The sequence below is a fragment of the Pelophylax lessonae genome (genome assembly GCF_965119305.1).
Source record: "Pelophylax lessonae genome assembly, chromosome: 3".
Lineage (NCBI taxonomy): Eukaryota > Metazoa > Chordata > Amphibia > Anura > Ranidae > Pelophylax > Pelophylax lessonae.
This window is the reverse complement of record NC_138770.1, coordinates 387,640,112-387,657,779: the sequence shown is the minus strand read 5'-3', so window position 1 is coordinate 387,657,779 and position 17,668 is coordinate 387,640,112.

Sequence of the window (17,668 nt, the reverse complement as noted above, 5' to 3'; positions counted from 1 at the left end):
CACAAGCCTTTTTGACCCTCTTAGCTATACAGTCTAGGGGTAATTTAAGTCCGGTAAGTTGAACATCCAAAGGGGGAGGATTGGCACATTCCACAGCACTGGATTGATGGCATGATGTTGCACTTTTCTCCGGGCACTTAAGCACATCACTATTCATTTATCTATTGGACTGTCACTATATTTTTATACTCATTGGACTATCACTATATATAACTGTATTATCACGTTCAACACTTTATGATACCCTAACTAGGGGTACCATATCTGCTTATTTTTGCACATGGTTTGCACGCTGCACTTTATGATTATTTATTATCAGTTGATGTGATTATTTATTAACCACTTGCCGACTGCCTAACGCCGATCTACGTCGGCAGTCAGCCCCTCACAGGCAAAGTGACGTAGGGCTACGTCACTAGCTTGTGAGGGTCTAGGGAGCGAGCGCGCGCCCCCGGAGGCGCGCTCCCGCTCCCGCTTGGTCACGGACCCCCCCCGCGCGTGTGACCAGCGGACCCGATGTCCGCCGGTCACTCGGCGATCGGCGGGGGAGAGGGAGGATGTCAGGCAGCTTGTGTAAACAAGCTGCCTGTCATTCTCCTCGCTGTAAAGACACTGATCAAACGGATCTAGTATGTAGATCCGTTGATCAGTGTCCTTACAGCTCAAGCCACAGCCAATCACAGTAGAAAGCACGCCCCTAGGGATACACACAGCCGCTCCCTCTCAAATAAAGTTAACCCCTTCACAACCAGTGTATTTTTACAGTAACAGTGCATATGTATAGCACTGATTACTGTAGAAATGTCACTGGTAACCCCAAAAGTGTCACAAATGTCAGTCAAGGGTCCGATCTGTCCGCCCCAATGTCGCAGTACCGCAAAAAAAATCGCAGATCGCCGCCATTACGCGTTAAAAAAAAAACAACAAAAATGACAAAAATCTTTCCCTTTGTTAGTAAACGCGATAACTTTTGCGCAAACCAATCAAAATACGCTTTTTGCGATTTTTTTACCAAACATATGTAGCATAAAACAAATTGGCCGAAAATTTTAAAAAATTTTGATTTTTACTTTTTTTTTGGGGGGAATTTCATATAAAAAAATGTGAAAAATATTGTTATTTTTGCAAAATTGACGCTCTTTTTTTGTTTATAGCGCGTGATCAAAAAATCGCACAGGTGATCAAATACCACCAAAAGAAAGCTCTGTTTGTGGGAAAAAAAGGATGTCAAATTCGTTTAGGTACAGCGTCGCACGACCGCGTAATTGTCCGTTAAAGTCACGCAGTGCCGAATCGCAAAATACCCCCTGGTCAGGAAGGGGGTAAAATCTTCCGGGGCTTAAGTGGTTAATATTTATTATTTTATCACAAACCTTTCTGCACTGTATTTTGGCACTTTATACAGAGATAAATGTTTTGCCATCCATACAGAAGCTGTAATTGGGAGGCTAGATAGTATAACTTGGCATTAAGAACCCTTTTTTATGGGAGTTAGAACGAGGTTAGTTTAATTCTTGAATAACCATGCTTCCAGGTAAATTGCCTAAAAAGGGAGTCTATGATCTGAAATATACGCTGTGGAATCCACATGGGACAATTATGTAACAAGTAAAGCAACTGTGGCATCCAGATCCTCTTTATTAAGTTAGCTCTGCCTATGACCGAGAGCGGCAACTTACACCATATCTTACCAGTTTATTTTAATTTAAAAAGAAGGGGTTCTGTGTTCTGTTTCACATAATCAGTCTCCCGGGGTTGGCCAGGACTAGGGATGTTCGAACGGTTCGGGTCGACCATCGGTTCAACCCGAACATTGGCTGTTCGAGGTTCGGCCGAATTCCGAACTTTTTGCTGAAAAAGTTCGGAATTCGGCAACCAGAACCGACCAAAATGCAATGTGACAGGAAATGGGCTTTAAAAGCCCGTGATTGGACCAGAACCATCAGTAAAAACCAATTGAGGGGGCAGGAGAGTTCTAGGAATGTGATTGGAGTGACTAGGGGGTCCAGAGGCCAATCATTTGTGAATACGCCCCCCAGTATATAAGATAGCCCCTGCCAAATTCCTAGCATTGTAATACAGGGACATGGAAGAGAGTGGAAGCAGTTCTGTGACTTCTGATACAAAGTGTCATTTAGTAATTTTTAGTGTGAGGAAAGGGATATCTAGTGTAGTTAGGGTGCTATTTACCACTTTAGTTAGCTTTAATAATCTGGTTTCTGTAGGGAAAGTTTTAAGTGTAAGGGGACCGTAGTGTAGTGTAGGGTTAACTGACTCTGACTGCTATGGCAGGGTGTCATGGTCTTACCTTCTTGCTGTTCTCCTTCGTTTGACATGTGCTGGCGGCCATCTTGGTTTCTGGGTTTCTTGTAGCCTCCCACCCTGCGGCTCCTCCTTCCCACTGGGAGGAGCTGGATGCCTAGCTCATATATATAGGAGGTCTGTGGCTTCAGTTCCTTGCTTGGTCCTCCTGTGTTCACATGCTTCTAAGACTGCTGCTGCTTCTGGTCCCTGATCCTGGCTTCGTCTGACTACCCTGCTGGTTCCTGATCCTGGCTTCGTCTGACTACCCTGCTGGTTCCTGATCCTGGCTTCGTCTGACTACCCTGCTGGTTCCTGATCCCGGCTTCGTCTGACTACCCTCCTGGCTCCTGACCTCTGGCTTCGCAAGACACTGCCTCGGTTTCGCCATCCGTTTGGACTTTTGCTTTACAGCTTGATTTTCAATAAAGCCTTCTTATTTTCACTTATCTGTTGTTGTACGTCTGGTTCATGGTTCCGTGACATTAGGACCAAGCCATGAATTCTGACGGTACAGGGCCATCCTCGCTACCCACGCTGGTTGCCAGACTTGATCAGCAGGATCACCTGTTGGGTCGGTTCGCCGTGGCGTTGCAAACCCTGCTTGAACGCACGGCTCATTTCGCTCCCGTTGCCGATGGGTCGGTTGTTGCTCCTGGGCCCGCTCCTACTGCCGCTCCGGTTGTTGCGCCAGAGTCTACCCCGACACCTGTTGTTGCGCCTGCGGTGTTTCGGGGTATGACCGGTTCTGCCCCCCTTCCACAGCGCTTTGGGGGAGAGCCAACTCAGTGCCGAGGTTTCCTTAACCAGGTGGGCATTTATTTCGAGTTGCTGCCACATGCCTTTCCTACTGAGAGATCAAAGGTGGGCTTCTTAATTTCGCTGCTCTCGGACAAGGCCTTGGCCTGGGCCAGCCCTTTATGGGAGAACAACAATCCGGTGGTTGCCGAGTTTTCCGGTTTTGTTGCTTCTCTTCGGAGGGTATTCGATGTGCCGGCTCGTGCTGCCTCTGCTGCGAAATTCCTTATGTCCATCAGACAGGGTTCACGATCCGTAGCTGAATACGCCATTGAGTTTCGTACCCTGGCAGCAGAGGTGGGCTGGAATAATGAGGCTCTGGTCGCTGCTTTCTCTCATGGTCTCTCGGATGCCTTGAAGGATGAGGTTGCAGCTAAGGACCTACCAGTGGAGCTCGAGTCTCTTATTTCTTTCTTGATTTTGATTGACACCAGACTCAGGGAGAGACCTTCCTTTAAGGAGAGTCTGCGGAGGCCTCCTAACAGATTGGCGCCTACCTTTGCTGTCCCACCCGTGCCTCCCTCTCCTCCCACGCCTCCTGGGGATGACTTGGCTGGGGGTGAACCCATGCAACTGGGCTTTGCTCGCCTGTCCGAGGGGGAGAGGGTACTCCGAAGACGCGAGGGTCGATGCATGTACTGTGGTCTCGGTGGGCATTTTCGGTTGGCATGTCCGAACCGTCCGGGAAACGCTCGCACCTGAGATCCTGTCGGGGCAGATCTTGGGTGGAGTCTCCTCGTCCCCGGTTTCCCGTGTTGACAAACCACTGATCACTGTTGTCCTCTCCTGGGTCGGGGGCTCAGTGACGACCCAGGCGTTGGTGGACTCTGGTGCTGGTGGTTTGTTCATTGATAGTGTGTTCGCTGCCGCCAATTCCATTCCTCTGCAGGCCCGAGGTTCTCCACTGGCTCTTGAGGCGATAGACGGAAGGACCCCTTCTGCCGCCACACGTGACTCATGAGACCCTTCCAGTGGAGATAGCCATTGGTGCCGTTCACAGAGAGTCAGTCTGCTTCCAGGTTATTTCGTCTCCACACTACTCGGTGGTCTTGGGGTACCCCTGGCTCCAGAAGCATAATCCGACTTTCGATTGGAGATCGGCCGAGATCCTCTCGTGGTCACCGCAGTGTGGGGCTAGTTGCATCCATGAGCCTGTCAAGTTGCTGTGTACTTCCTCGGACTCTCTGTTGCCTCCTGAATACGAGGAGTACCGGGATGTATTCGATAAGGTGCGCGCGGTTGCCCTACCTCCGCACTGCCCATACGATTGTGCCATCGAGTTACAACCTGGTGCCGTTCCTCCTCGTGGCAAGGTCTATCCACTGTCGGTAGCGGAGAATGAGGCCATGGAGGAGTACGTGAAGGAGGCGCTTTCACGCGGACACATTCGCAAATCCTCGTCCCCGGCAGGGGCTGGATTTTTCTTTGTGAAAAAGAAGGGCGGTGAGTTGAGGCCTTGCATCGATTACAGGGGTCTCAATCGAATCACGATCAAGAACACTTACCCGATACCCTTGATTTCCGAGCTGTTCGATCGCCTTAAAGGGGCCACGGTCTTTACCAAACTCGACCTGAGGGCGGCATATAACCTCGTAAGGATCAAGGCAGGCGATGAGTGGAAGACCGCGTTTAACACCAGGACCGGTCATTATGAATCCTTGGTTATGCCCTTTGGGTTGTGCAATGCGCCCGCAGTCTTTCAGGAATTCATTAACGATGTTTTCCGTGACCTGTTGCAGCAGTGTGTGGTGGTCTATTTGGATGACATCTTGGTATATTCTGAATCCATGGAGACCCACATTCTGGATGTCAGACGAGTGTTGCAACGGTTACGAGAGAACAAGCTGTTCGGTAAGCTTGAGAAATGCAAATTTCACTGATCCCAGGTAACCTTCTTAGGTTACATCATTTCCGCTGAGGGGTTCTCCATGGATCCTGAGAAGGTTTCGGCTGTCTTACAGTGGCCCCAGCCCAGTGGTCTTCGCTCCCTGCAGCGCTTTTTGGGCTTCGCCAATTATTATCGGAAGTTCATCAGGGACTTTTCCATGCTAGCCAAGCCTCTCACGGATCTGACCAGGAAGGGCAGTAATTCCCAGGTCTGGCCGCTCGAGGCCATCCGAGCTTTTGAGGCTCTAAAGTCCGCCTTTGTGTCGGCTCCGATTCTGTCGCATCCCAACCCTGGGTTGCCCTTTGTCCTCGAGGTGGACGCGTCTGAGACGGGAGTAGGCGCCCTTCTGTCTCAGCGTAGAACACCAGAGGGTCCTCTGCTTCCTTGTGGGTTTTACTCCCGGAAACTGTCTTCCGCGGAGTGCAACTATCAGATTGGTGACAGGGAGTTATTGGCCATCGTGCAGGCCCTTAAAGAATGGAGGCACTTGCTCGAGGGTTCGGTGGTTCCGGTCCTCATCCTGACGGACCACAAGAATCTGACCTACCTTTCTGAGGCCAAGAGATTGACACCACGTCAGGCCAGATGGGCTCTGTTCTTGTCACGTTTTAATTACGTGGTCTCCTACCTACCCGGTTCCAAGAACATCAGGGCGGATGCCTTATCACGGCAGTACTCCGACCTGTCCAGGGAGGAGTCGATTCCGACTTCATACCTCCGAATCAGATCCTGGCCGCCATTCGCACCAGCCTGACCTCTCCCCTGGGTGAGCAGATTTTGGCGGCTCAATCTGGTGCTCCCTCTGGGAGACCCAACGGCAGATGTTTTGTGCCTGAGGAGTTGCGCACTCGGTTGTTGCGAACCTACCATAACTCCAAGACCGCGGGGCATCCTGGAAAGAATCAGCTGTCCTGGGCTGTTTCACGTCTGTTCTGGTGGCCTTCCCTACGTTCCGACATCGCCGCATATGTAGCGGCATGCTCCGTTTGTGCCCAGAGTAAGTCCCCTCGGCACCTTCCGTTGGGCCTTCTGCAACCCATAGCCACCGGGGAACGCCCATGGTCACACCTGGGGATGGATTTCATTGTGGACCTCCCTGCATCCCGAGGCCATACGGTCATTCTCATGATTGTGGATCGATTTTCCAAAATGTGCCACTGTGTTCCTCTCAAGAAGTTACCCTCTGCACAGGAGTTGGCCACGATTTTTGCCAGGGAGGTCTTCCGGTTGCACGGTTTGCCCAAGGAGATTGTGTCGGATCGGGGGAGTCAGTTTGTGTCCAGGTTCTGGCGCGCCTTTTGCTCTCAGTTGGGGATTCATCTCTCCTTCTCCTCGGCCTACCACCCTCAGTCCAATGGGGCCGCAGAACGATCCAATCAGGCCTTGGAGCAATTCCTTCATTGCTATGTCTCCGATCACCAAGACAATTGGGTTGACCTCCTGCCTTGGGCTGAGTTTGCCAGGAACACGGCGGTGAACTCTTCCTCTGGGACGTCTCCCTTCATGGCCAATTATGGGTTCCAACCTGCCGTGTTACCGGAGGTATTCTCTCCCCAGGATATTCCGGCTGTGGAGGATCACCTTTCCGTCCTACGTGCTTCTTGGGTACAGATCCAGAAGTCCCTTGAGGTCTCTGCGCAGCGCCAGAGACTCCAGGCTGATCGCAGACGAGCGCCTGCTCCTTCCTACCGTGTATGGTTGTCCACCCGCAACCTCAACCTTCGAGTGCCCACTCCCAAGCTGGCGCCTCACTTTGTTGGTCCCTTCCGAGTGCTTCGCAGGGTAAACCCGGTAGCCTGTGCCCTTGCGCTTCCTCCTGGCATGCGGATCTCCAACGTGTTTCATGTCTCCCTGTTGAAGCCACTGGTGTGTAATCGTTTCACTGCCTCGGTTCCTCGGCCCCGTCCGGTCCAAGTGGGCAATCGTGAGGAGTATGAGGTGAGCAATATCCTGGACTCACGCCTGGTCCGCGGTCGGGTGCAGTTTTTGGTTCATTGGCGTGGTTATGGTCCAGAGGAGCGTTCCTGGGTTCCCTCCGCAGATGTCCATGCTCCTGCCTTGCTCCGAGCCTTCCACGCACGCTTCCCTCAGAAACCGTTCTTTTCTCCGCGGAGGAGGGGCCCTTGAGGGGGAGGTACTGTCATGGTCTTACCTTCTTGCTGTTCTCCTTCGTTTGACATGTGCTGGCGGCATCTTGGTTTCTGGGTTTCTTGTAGCCTCCCACCCTGCGGCTCCTCCTTCCCACTGGGAGGAGCTGGATGCCTAGCTCATATATATAGGAGGTCTGTGGCTTCAGTTCCTTGCTTGGTCCTCCTGTGTAAACATGCTTCTAAGACTGCTGCTGCTTCTGGTCCCTGATCCTGGCTTCGTCTGACTACCCTGCTGGTTCCTGATCCTGGCTTCGTCTGACTACCCTGCTGGTTCCTGATCCTGGCTTCGTCTGACTACCCTGCTGGTTCCTGATCCCGGCTTCGTCTGACTACCCTCCTGGTTCCTGACCTCTGGCTTCGCAAGGACTCTGCCTCGGTTTTGCCATCCGTTTGGACTTTTGCTTTACAGCTTGATTTTCAATAAAGCCTTCTTATTTTCACTTATCTGTTGTTGTACGTCTGGTTCATGGTTCCGTGACACAGGGTGACAAAAACCTTCCATTTCAGGGTGACCGCTATAGAGAAAAGATTGTTTCTCTTTTGTCACTTACAGAGCAGGGATATGGCTTCTCACCGGTCAGCCTGCTTTTTGCTGCAGGCGTTCATAGGGCTTTTTTTAGGACAAGTTTAGAGTCAGGCATGACATCTGAACTTCTGAATAGGGGTATATACACACACACATGTATGTATATACAGTGGGTACGGAAAGTATTCAGACCCCCTTAAATTTTTCACTCTTTGTTATATTGCAGCCATTTGCTAAAATCATTTAAGTTCATTCTTCTTCCTCATGAATGTACACATAGCACCCCATACTGACAGAAAAACACAGAATTGTTGACATTGTTGCAGATTTATTAAAAAAGAAAAACTGAAATATTACATGGTCCTAAGTATTCAGACCCTTTGCTCAGTATTTAGTAGAAGCCCCCTTTTGATCTAATACAGCCAGGAGTCTTTTTGGGAAAGATGCAACAAGTCTTTCACACCTGGATTTGGGGATCCTCTGCCATTCCTCCTTGCAGATCCTCTCCAGTTCTGTCAGGTTGGATGGTAAACGTTGGTGGACAGCCATTTTTAGGTCTCTCCAGAGATGCTCAATTGGGTTTAAGTCAGGGCTCTGGCTGGGCCATTCAAGAACAGTCACAGAGTTGTTGTGAAGCCACTCCTTCGTTGTTTTAGCTGTGTGCTTAGGGTCATTGTCTTGTTGGAAGGTAAACCTTCGGCCCAGTCTGAGGTCCAGAGCACTCTGGAGAAGGTTTTTGTCCAGGATATCCCTGTACTTGGCCGCATTCATCTTTCCCTCGATTGCAACCAGTCGTCCTGTCCCTGCAGCTGAAAAACACTCCCACAGCATGATGCTGCCACAACACCATGCTTCACTGTTGGGACTGTATTGGACAGGTGATGAGCAGTGCCTGGTTTTCTCCACACATACCGCTTAGAATTAAGGCCAAAAAGTTCTATTTTGGTCTCATCAGACCAGAGAATCTTATTTCTCACCATCTTGGAGTCCTTCAGGTGTTTTTTAGCAAACTCCATGCGGGCTTTCATGTGTCTTACACTGAGGAGAGGCTTCCGTCGGGCCACTCTGCCATAAAGCCCCGACTGGTGGAGGGCTGCAGTGATGGTTGACTTTCTACAACTTTCTCCCATCTCCTGACTGCATCTCTGGAGCTCAGCCACAGTGATCTTTGGGTTCTTCTTTACCTCTCTCACCAAGGCTCTTCTCCCCCGATAGCTCAGTTTGGCCGGATGGCCAGCTCTAGGAAGGGTTCTGGTCGTCCCAAACGTCTTCCATTTGAGGATTATGGAGGCCACTGTGCTCTTAGGAACCTTAAGTGCAGCAGAAATCTTTTTGTAACCTTGGCCAGATCTGTGCCTTGCCACAATTCTGTCTCTGAGCTCTTCAGGCAGTTCCTTTGACCTCATGATTCTCATTTGCTCTGACATGCATTGTGATCTGGAAGGTCTTATATAGACAGGTGTGTGGCTTTCCTAATCAAGTCCAATCAGTATAATCAAACACAGCTGGACTCAAATGAAGGTGTAGAACCATCTCAAGGATGATCAGAAGAAATGGAAAGCACCAAGTTAAATATATGAGTGTCACAGCAAAGGGTCTGAATACTTAGGACCATGTGATATTTCAGTTTTTCTTTTTTAATAAATCTGCAACAATGTCAACAATTCTGTGTTTTTCTGTCAGTATGGGGTGCTATGTGTACATTCATGAGGAAGAAGAATGAACTTAAATGATTTTAGCAAATGGCTGCAATATAACAAAGAGTGAAAAATTTAAGGGGGTCTGAATACTTTCCGTACCCACTGTATACACCTACACATACATAGGTGTGAAAATAGCAGAACACTATGCTTGCGCTAATGAAATAATTAACAGGCATATGTCTCCGCTCCTATCACACCTATATATGTGTATATATACATATAAGTGTGTGTGTATATATACCCCCTACACAGAAGTTCAGATGTTTTGCCTGGCTCCAAAGACCCCAAAAAAATGCCCAAAAAATGCCTGCGCCAAAAAAAAAACCGCCCAGGTGTGTTATTGCAGGGGGTTTTTTGGGCATTTTTTTGGGGGTCTTTGGAGGCAGGCAAAACATCTGATCTTCTGTGTAGGGGTATATATACACACACACTTATATGTATATATACACATACACATATATAGGTGTGATAGGAGCGGAGACATATTGGTGTTAATTATTTCATTAGCGCAAGTATAGTGTTCTGCTATTTTCACACCTATATGTGTGTAGGTGTATATATACATACATGTGTGTGTATATATACCCCTATACAGAAGTTCAGATGTCAAGCCTGCCTCCAAAGACCCCAAAAAAATGCCCAAAAAAAAGCCTGCAATAACCCACCTGGGCGTTTTTTTTGGCGCCGGCGTTTTTTTGGGCATTTTTTGGGGGTCTTTGGAGGCAGGCATGACATCTGAACTTCTGTATAGGGGTATATATACACACACATGTAATGAAATAATTAACACCAATATGTCTCCGCTCCTATCACACCTATATATGTGTATGTGTAAAATACATATGTGTGTGTGTATATATACCCCTATACAGAAGTTCAGATGTTTTGCCTGCCTCTAAAGACCCACAAAAAATGCCCAAAAAAACGCCAGAGCCAAAAAAAACGCCCAGGTGTGTTATTGCAGGCATTTTTTTTGGGCATTTTTGGGGGTCTTTGGAGGCAGGCATGACCCAGAACCCTAGGCACTTTTTAGGGGCATTTATTGGGGCATTTATTGGGTTTTAGGGCTTCAAAATGGTGTTTTTTGATTACCGAAGTTCGGGTCCCATTGATTTCAATGGGGTTCTGAATTCCAGGCCGAACTTTTGGGAAGTTCGGGTGTTCTGGTCGAACCAAACTTTTGAAAAGTTCGATCATCCCTAGCCAGGACCCCTAAATACTGTATTTAAATGAAAAAACAATGGAGATTGATGCAACTGTAGGGAGTAAATCATCTGGATAAGGATCAAGTGGTCACAAAGCAGATATATCCCAGTTTATGGTAAAAGCAGAAAAGGAACCATATTTGGAAAGTAGTGACCAGGGACGTAGATAAGGGGGGGTTAGGGGGGTTATGGGGATTGACCCCCCAGTGCATCAGTGTACAATATACATTGAAAATTAAAAAAAAAAGCGAATGCATTGTTTTTTTTAATGCTGCTGCCTGCTGTTACTCCATCTGACCACCTGGAGCACAGCCTGGGCTGTAGGCTTGGCTGACAGTGCTCTCGTTTGTCTGCTCCACCTCCACTTCTCCTCTCTAGTCCAGACTGAGACTCCAGAGACATGTCTTGACTTGTCCAGCCAGTTACAGAAGCTTCCAGAAGGACAGCAGGAGGGAGTGGGCCGCACCTATCCCACCCACTGACACATATGATCGGCTCCTCCTTTCTTCGAGCTGCCACTTCCTGCCTTTGGCTGTCGCTTGGGGAAGGAGCTACCTGAGCCTGAGTCTGAGTGCTGTTAGCTCAGCTGAGCCCGCCTGCCTGCTTGCCAGTACCACGTGGAAGGATCATCTCAATTTTCTCTGAAGTGCTGTGCTGGAGTCTGGACTTTACCTTAACTCCAGGAGGACAGGTCACCAACAACCACCAGGTGTGTCTCTCTCTGTGTGCTGTGTTCTAGATCTGAACTTCAACCATGGATCAAGTTCAGGGCTGCTAGAACAGTTGGAGTTCAGTTTTTTTTCTTCTGTCCTTTATAAACTCTTTCAATTCAATTTAATATCTCTTCTTATCCTCCTCCTATTTCATGCTTGCAATGCATACCTCAGTCTCAACATTAGAGGGCCAATCCTGGGCAGCATGGATTTTTTTTCCCTTGTGTTATCTATTTTATGACAAAGATTGGCTCTGAAAAAAATGAAGGTGACCTAGAAATGAACAGGCTCTCTCTCCCCATGTGTGTGCTATCTGCACATTCACATAACAGTGTGATGCTAGGCCTACTGGTCTTAGCTTAATGTGGTAGTAAACCACAAAAAATCTTCTCCCTGACAGTTAATGGCATAATGTGCTAGTATGCATCGCATACATTATTATTATTATTATTATTAATATCACATTATTTTTATTATCACTTTATTTTTGCACAGCTCTTTTGTTACATATTTGAATGTATTCTGTGTTAATTATCTAACAGCAGAGCAGAGTCGCTGCCACCGTCACACCCATATTTCAATCCAAATCGCATGGCAATGCTGGCAAAACACAGCACGTGTTTTTGTGTTCTATTCATTTTTAGTGACACCAAAATGTGGTGTGGTTTTGCTGTGATTGTTGAGCGATTTATCACACAAGGATCCAAAACCACACCATGTTTTGGTGCCACTAAAAATGAAAGGAACACAAACACATGTGCTGCATTTTGCCAGCATTGCAGTGTGATTTGGAATTGCAGGCAGAATAACAGGGATACTGCCAGCCTGTGATCCCAAATCACTACATGTGAACAGGGCCTTAATGACATCGACTAAGGCTAGGCTGAGTCTTCCATTGCTGTTGTGATACTGTTGCGTTTCCTGGGTGCACAGCATTCTAAGTATCTTCTCTTTTTCTGTATGTATGGACTCTACGGTGTCTGCAAAGTACCACTTTTCTTGTCCTGTATGCCTGTTTAACAAAAAATCAATGTGTGCTTTGCTGCTTTCCCTCCACAAGACGGTGCCTTTTGCATCTGCCCAGTAAAGATCCCAAATTGCTATATGTGAACAGTTGGGGCCTAACAGGCTAACACAACAGCAATTATGGAGGCCCCGGCCTCAATGTATTTTATAGGTACAAGGAAGCCCAGGTTTTGTTTAACCATGTCTCTATGACCCTCCCACTTAAATGTTTTGCCACACCCACTTTTTTGCTGCGCCCCTCAAGTTGCTTCCTCCCTGTCATATCCCTGATTCTCAGAAGCTCAGAAGTTGTGAGGTATGTTCTGTATGTATGAACAATGGTGTTCTTTTATGATCACAGCTCATCTCGGATCATTATCGGTTTATGAAACAGAGATGATTGGGGGAGAACATGTTCTCCGCTGATCATCTCTACACACGGAGAATCTGTCATTGACTGACACAGAAATGGACAGTTTATGAAGCTGCGATCTCTGAACTTCACTGGTGTTCTCTGTCAGAATTCACACTGCCAGATTCACCAGCCTGGAGGTGGTGATTTTCTGGAGAGAAGACAGAATCGGGGAAAAACTGAGGGGGAAGAAGGAAGATTATCGACATCCTTCTTCCTCGTTCAGACCCTCCAACACAGTAATCATGACCCCCTGCCATATTTATGTATATATATATATATATATATATATATATATATATATATATATATATAATATGTGTATATATAAAATGTATGTGTGTATGCAGTATATATAAACGTGTGTATATATATATATATATATATATACATATATATATATATTTATGTAGGGGGACTAATTATTTAATTAACATTAGTGGGGGTCGAATGCATGTGTACTTAGCAGTAAACGGGCACCAGTGATTTTCTCATACTGTAATCCTGCTTTGTCTCACGAGATTACAGGCGCCCATTCACTTGTACACAGATCTTGGCCATTCTCCGAGGAAACACTTCTCCTCTGTTCACCCTGTGAGAATTGAAGTTCACCACTTCATAAACAGGGTTTCATAAACGTACACCAATGCACAATGCCGCTTCTCTTGTCTGGTATGCCAGGTTAACAAAAAAATCAGTGAGTGCTTTCTTCCACAAGATGGTGCCCTTTGCACCTGCTCAGTAAGATTGGCTATTACAGTGCACCACCCTGTGGGCAGTCCAATGGCTGAGGGCACTGTACACTGTGTTCTAGTGAGGGGGGGGGGGGAGCACAATAGAACAGCTGGGTGGATCGCTGTTCTAACACAGCGAGTTTTAGTACAGTGATTTGTCAGTTTTTTTCTTTCAGCCAGTATCCAGCTTTGGGCTGGACAATAGCCAACCAAACTGGGCAATGTTCATAAGAACTAGAAGAAGGTAAAACTGAAATCAGTCTCAATTTTCAAGAGGATCTGAGAAAATAGAATTAAGAATGTGATTGCTTACTATGAGCAACACATAGTGTTTTCCTTTTTACAGCTTTTTTTAATTTGGCGCAATTCGTTTCTTTTTTTTAAAGACTTTTACTTAGTACCTACTGCTGAACCCCCCCCCCCAGAACAAAAATGTATCTACGGCCCTGGTAGCGACCAAAGAGGAAGTAGAAGTATCACCCAAATAGAGCAATGTGTAGCAACAAGTTTCTATTTAACAGAAAGCAAGTGTTACTTTTAATTTAAAACAATAATGTGATTTGGTTATGTTGACATGCAGTCTATTAATTTATGTGAACTGCAAATTTTAATAAGTTTACCTTAATAAGTTTACTTAAAACTTCTATAAATATGAATTCATTTGTTAGAAAATCTTTACCAAGCAGTACTGCTCCAGATGCCAAGCCTCCCATCCAGATATAGTTTAGATATGATTTATTTGTGATTTATTTGCCATATGATGCTAAGAACTCCCACATTCACTACAACATTGTAGTCTAAAGGAGGTTAAAAAAGAAAGCAAGGGACAATTGATTTTTACTCTTTGCATTTGCTATATACACATTCCTGGCTGTGCCTTTTATAATTTAGCATCATTAATTACTGTCTTAAAGATATGCTTACTTAAACCTTGCCAGTTATTAACTAATTCTGAGCACACCACTCTACTTGATCTAACTCCTGTAATGTAAATTCTTCTTTATCAAATACATGCTATTTTTATTCTTTCACAGCTAATTGGATGTAATGCATAAATTAAATACAACAATTTAAGCTGAATTAAATGTACTGTGGCACTTGAACAAATGTATTAAAGCTTTGAAAATAAATCTTCAAATGAGCAAAGGGAAACACGTGATTACATGATCAAATAATATATATTTTACGTTAAGTTTGATTGAACAAAGCTCTGCAGAAGTAGCAACAAAAGCTTCTTTTGTGACTCCTGCCCCTTTTTAAAATATAAAACACAGCACGACTAATGCACTTAAACTGGTAGAAACAATTTAAAAAGCATTATAATTTTAATGGGTTTTAAAAGACTTTTTGAAATCTCATTTATATGTGGGTGTGATATGAAGTGTTACATTTAAAGAAATAAATGTACTCTCTTTACTTTTCTGCTTTAGAAAAAGAGTTTTACGGCAATCGACATTATTTAAAGAGCAGGCAAACTTTCTTAAATCTTGTTTATTAGTATAAAATAAAAATATACTGTATATTCACAAAGCAACATGTATCAAAATGACTCCAGGCTAGGTTTTAGGTCCAATACCTGTGTTTAGTTTTTGATTTTTTTTAATGTTCTTCCTGACCAAATAATGTGGCAAGTTCCAATAAACACGCCTTCATTTACATAAATCAGATATTTACAAAGCATGTAAATTATTCAAACACAAACAGTTAAAGTGGAACTAAACATCTCTGTTACATACTGTGAGCAGGCAGGCTTTTTAGTACTAAAGATACATGCAATGTCTAGTGAGTCTACAATAAACTACCCCTACCTGCCTGCTCATAGCGATCCCTTATAGCAGCTGACCTGATCCCTGTGTACCAGAATATTTAGCATAAATGCGCCTGTGAACAAAAAAAAAAAAAAAAAACACTGAAGCTGCCTTCCCTATAGTAAAATACTATAAAACAATAAACCCTTCCTGCCTTTTTATAGTATAATACAAAAAAAAAAAAAAGATAAATCCAAAAAGCAATCGGTGATATTCCAACCTCAGCATAAAATATAAAAAAAAGGTCCATAAATAAAGTCCATAGAACAGTATTCTAAAGTCTCATACCATGAAAATGTGATCTTATGTCACAGTCTCACCATCCAGATAATTTTAATAATCTCTCTCCATCTCTCCAAATGATTTCACCACCATAAACCAAAGAAAATTCTATAGTGTAGTATTTTTTGTTGCACCAGATTAAAATTAACAAAAAGGTATTGCACTTACATGTAATTGTGCCCTGACCTGGCACAGATTTGTTCTGTACAGCCTTTGGTTTATGTAAATTCCACTGCTTCTCCCTCCTGGGATTGGCGTGCATTCCACCACCAGGAAGTCGGGGCCGGATGTGAGGTCCGAAGTAGCCGAAAGTGACGACACTCGTGTGGCTTCATCACTTCCGGCTACTTCTGATGTCACGTCCGGCCCAGATTCCCTAGGAGTGGAACGCACGCCGATCCTGAGAGGGAGAAGCTGCAGCAATTACAAAAATGAAAGGCTGTATACATGTGTGTCGAGCAGTGTTGCCAACCACCTGTATATTAACGGACAGCCCATAAAAACAGGGCACTTTTCTCCCTACCTGTAAATGCCCATAGCAGGAGAAAAGTGCCAGCAAAAAATGGCTGCGATCAACTCAGTTTGGAACTATGCATGTGCAGTTCTGAAGATGCCCAAGACAATCCGATCCTTTCCTGTATTTGAGTGGCGCTGGTGGGCGTGGCCCAGGCCAGGGTGGCGGGTCTGGCAACTGGCAGAAACTGTGCAGCATGCCTACTTGTAACAAGAAAAGTGATGGATACCATGACACTTTTCCTGTCACACCGCCGTCAGCCTTTAGCCAAGCATGCTGAATGGAGCCTCGTGGTGGAGTGTGACTCTGTGCTGCTGGACGGACAGCATCCATCCGCGATCACGGAAAGAATCATGGACACCAGCCAAGGCACAGGTCGGTCAGACAAAGAAAAAGTCTTTGCTGTTCAGCTTCCTGTTAACACATAATGCAGCAGATTGAAATATTCATTAAAAGGATGGAGTGAATGAAGGTGCTCAGTTATAAATGAGGTAGAGTAATGAGAGATAATTTTATCTGCTGTCACAAGGTTTTAAAAGTGTGCACAATTAAATTAGATATAATAACAGATGTAGGGCGCTGATAAAATATATAGTGTGTAATGTGAACCATAAAAATTATTCCCTGATGAGGTACAAATATTAATATGTGAAATATGTCACAATAAAATAATCACAGTAAAATAATCACAATAACAACGTATATAGTGATATTTTGTGATAAAGTGCCAGTGCTCAAAAAATTCATTTTTGAATAAATAAATAATTAATAAAAAATAATATAAGCAACTAATGGTGCCGGTGCTGGATATAGTGCTTCATTAAAAATATTTTTTAGAAACAAAACTCATATATGTGCAGTGCTGTATGCAAAATATTCATAAAATGCCGAAATTTAAACTAATTTATAAACCAAACGTGAGATATTGGTGACATACAGTAAGAGATAGTATACTGGTGTCTATCAAAGTGGTTTAAGAGCAATATATCTCTATTAAAATGATTTAAAATGTGCAAAGTGTGCCACAATTGGGCTTATTCAGTCCATATAGTGATTCCCAAGGTGAGTAATAATTTCTTCTGAAGTGAATCAGATATAAGATATCCCAACGTGCGATCCCGTGAGCAGAGTATGATGTACTTACATGCTCACCAGAAAGAAGTGGGTCACACAGACCCTGCGGGCGTTTGATAAGTATGGATAAACCACTATTTTCCTCCTTCCTCAATAAATATCCAGGGATCATGGACTTATGGCTCACTTTTAGAGCTTCAAGGGGTTAAAGGATCAAATGCTCTCTCCAGCAACAAACTCCAAAACAGGATCTCTGAATGTCTAGCTCAGTGTGGGGAGTATAGGAGACAGGAAGCCAATATAGTGTAATACCTTTTATTATAAAACTAATATAAAAATAAAAGATGGGTGCTTACATGGCAAAGTGCTTTCCAAGCACCAATAAGAAGGCTCTGATTTGTTATGTGAATGCCTCTGGATTTTGTCCACGATCGGGATCGTTCCAGGGCTCCACAGTGACGGGTGGTGTTGTGATAGCGGCGTGCGTTCCGCCATGCGTTCTACCGCTAGCAGGAAGTGACGTCGTAGAGTCAGACGATCAGGGCTAGACCACAA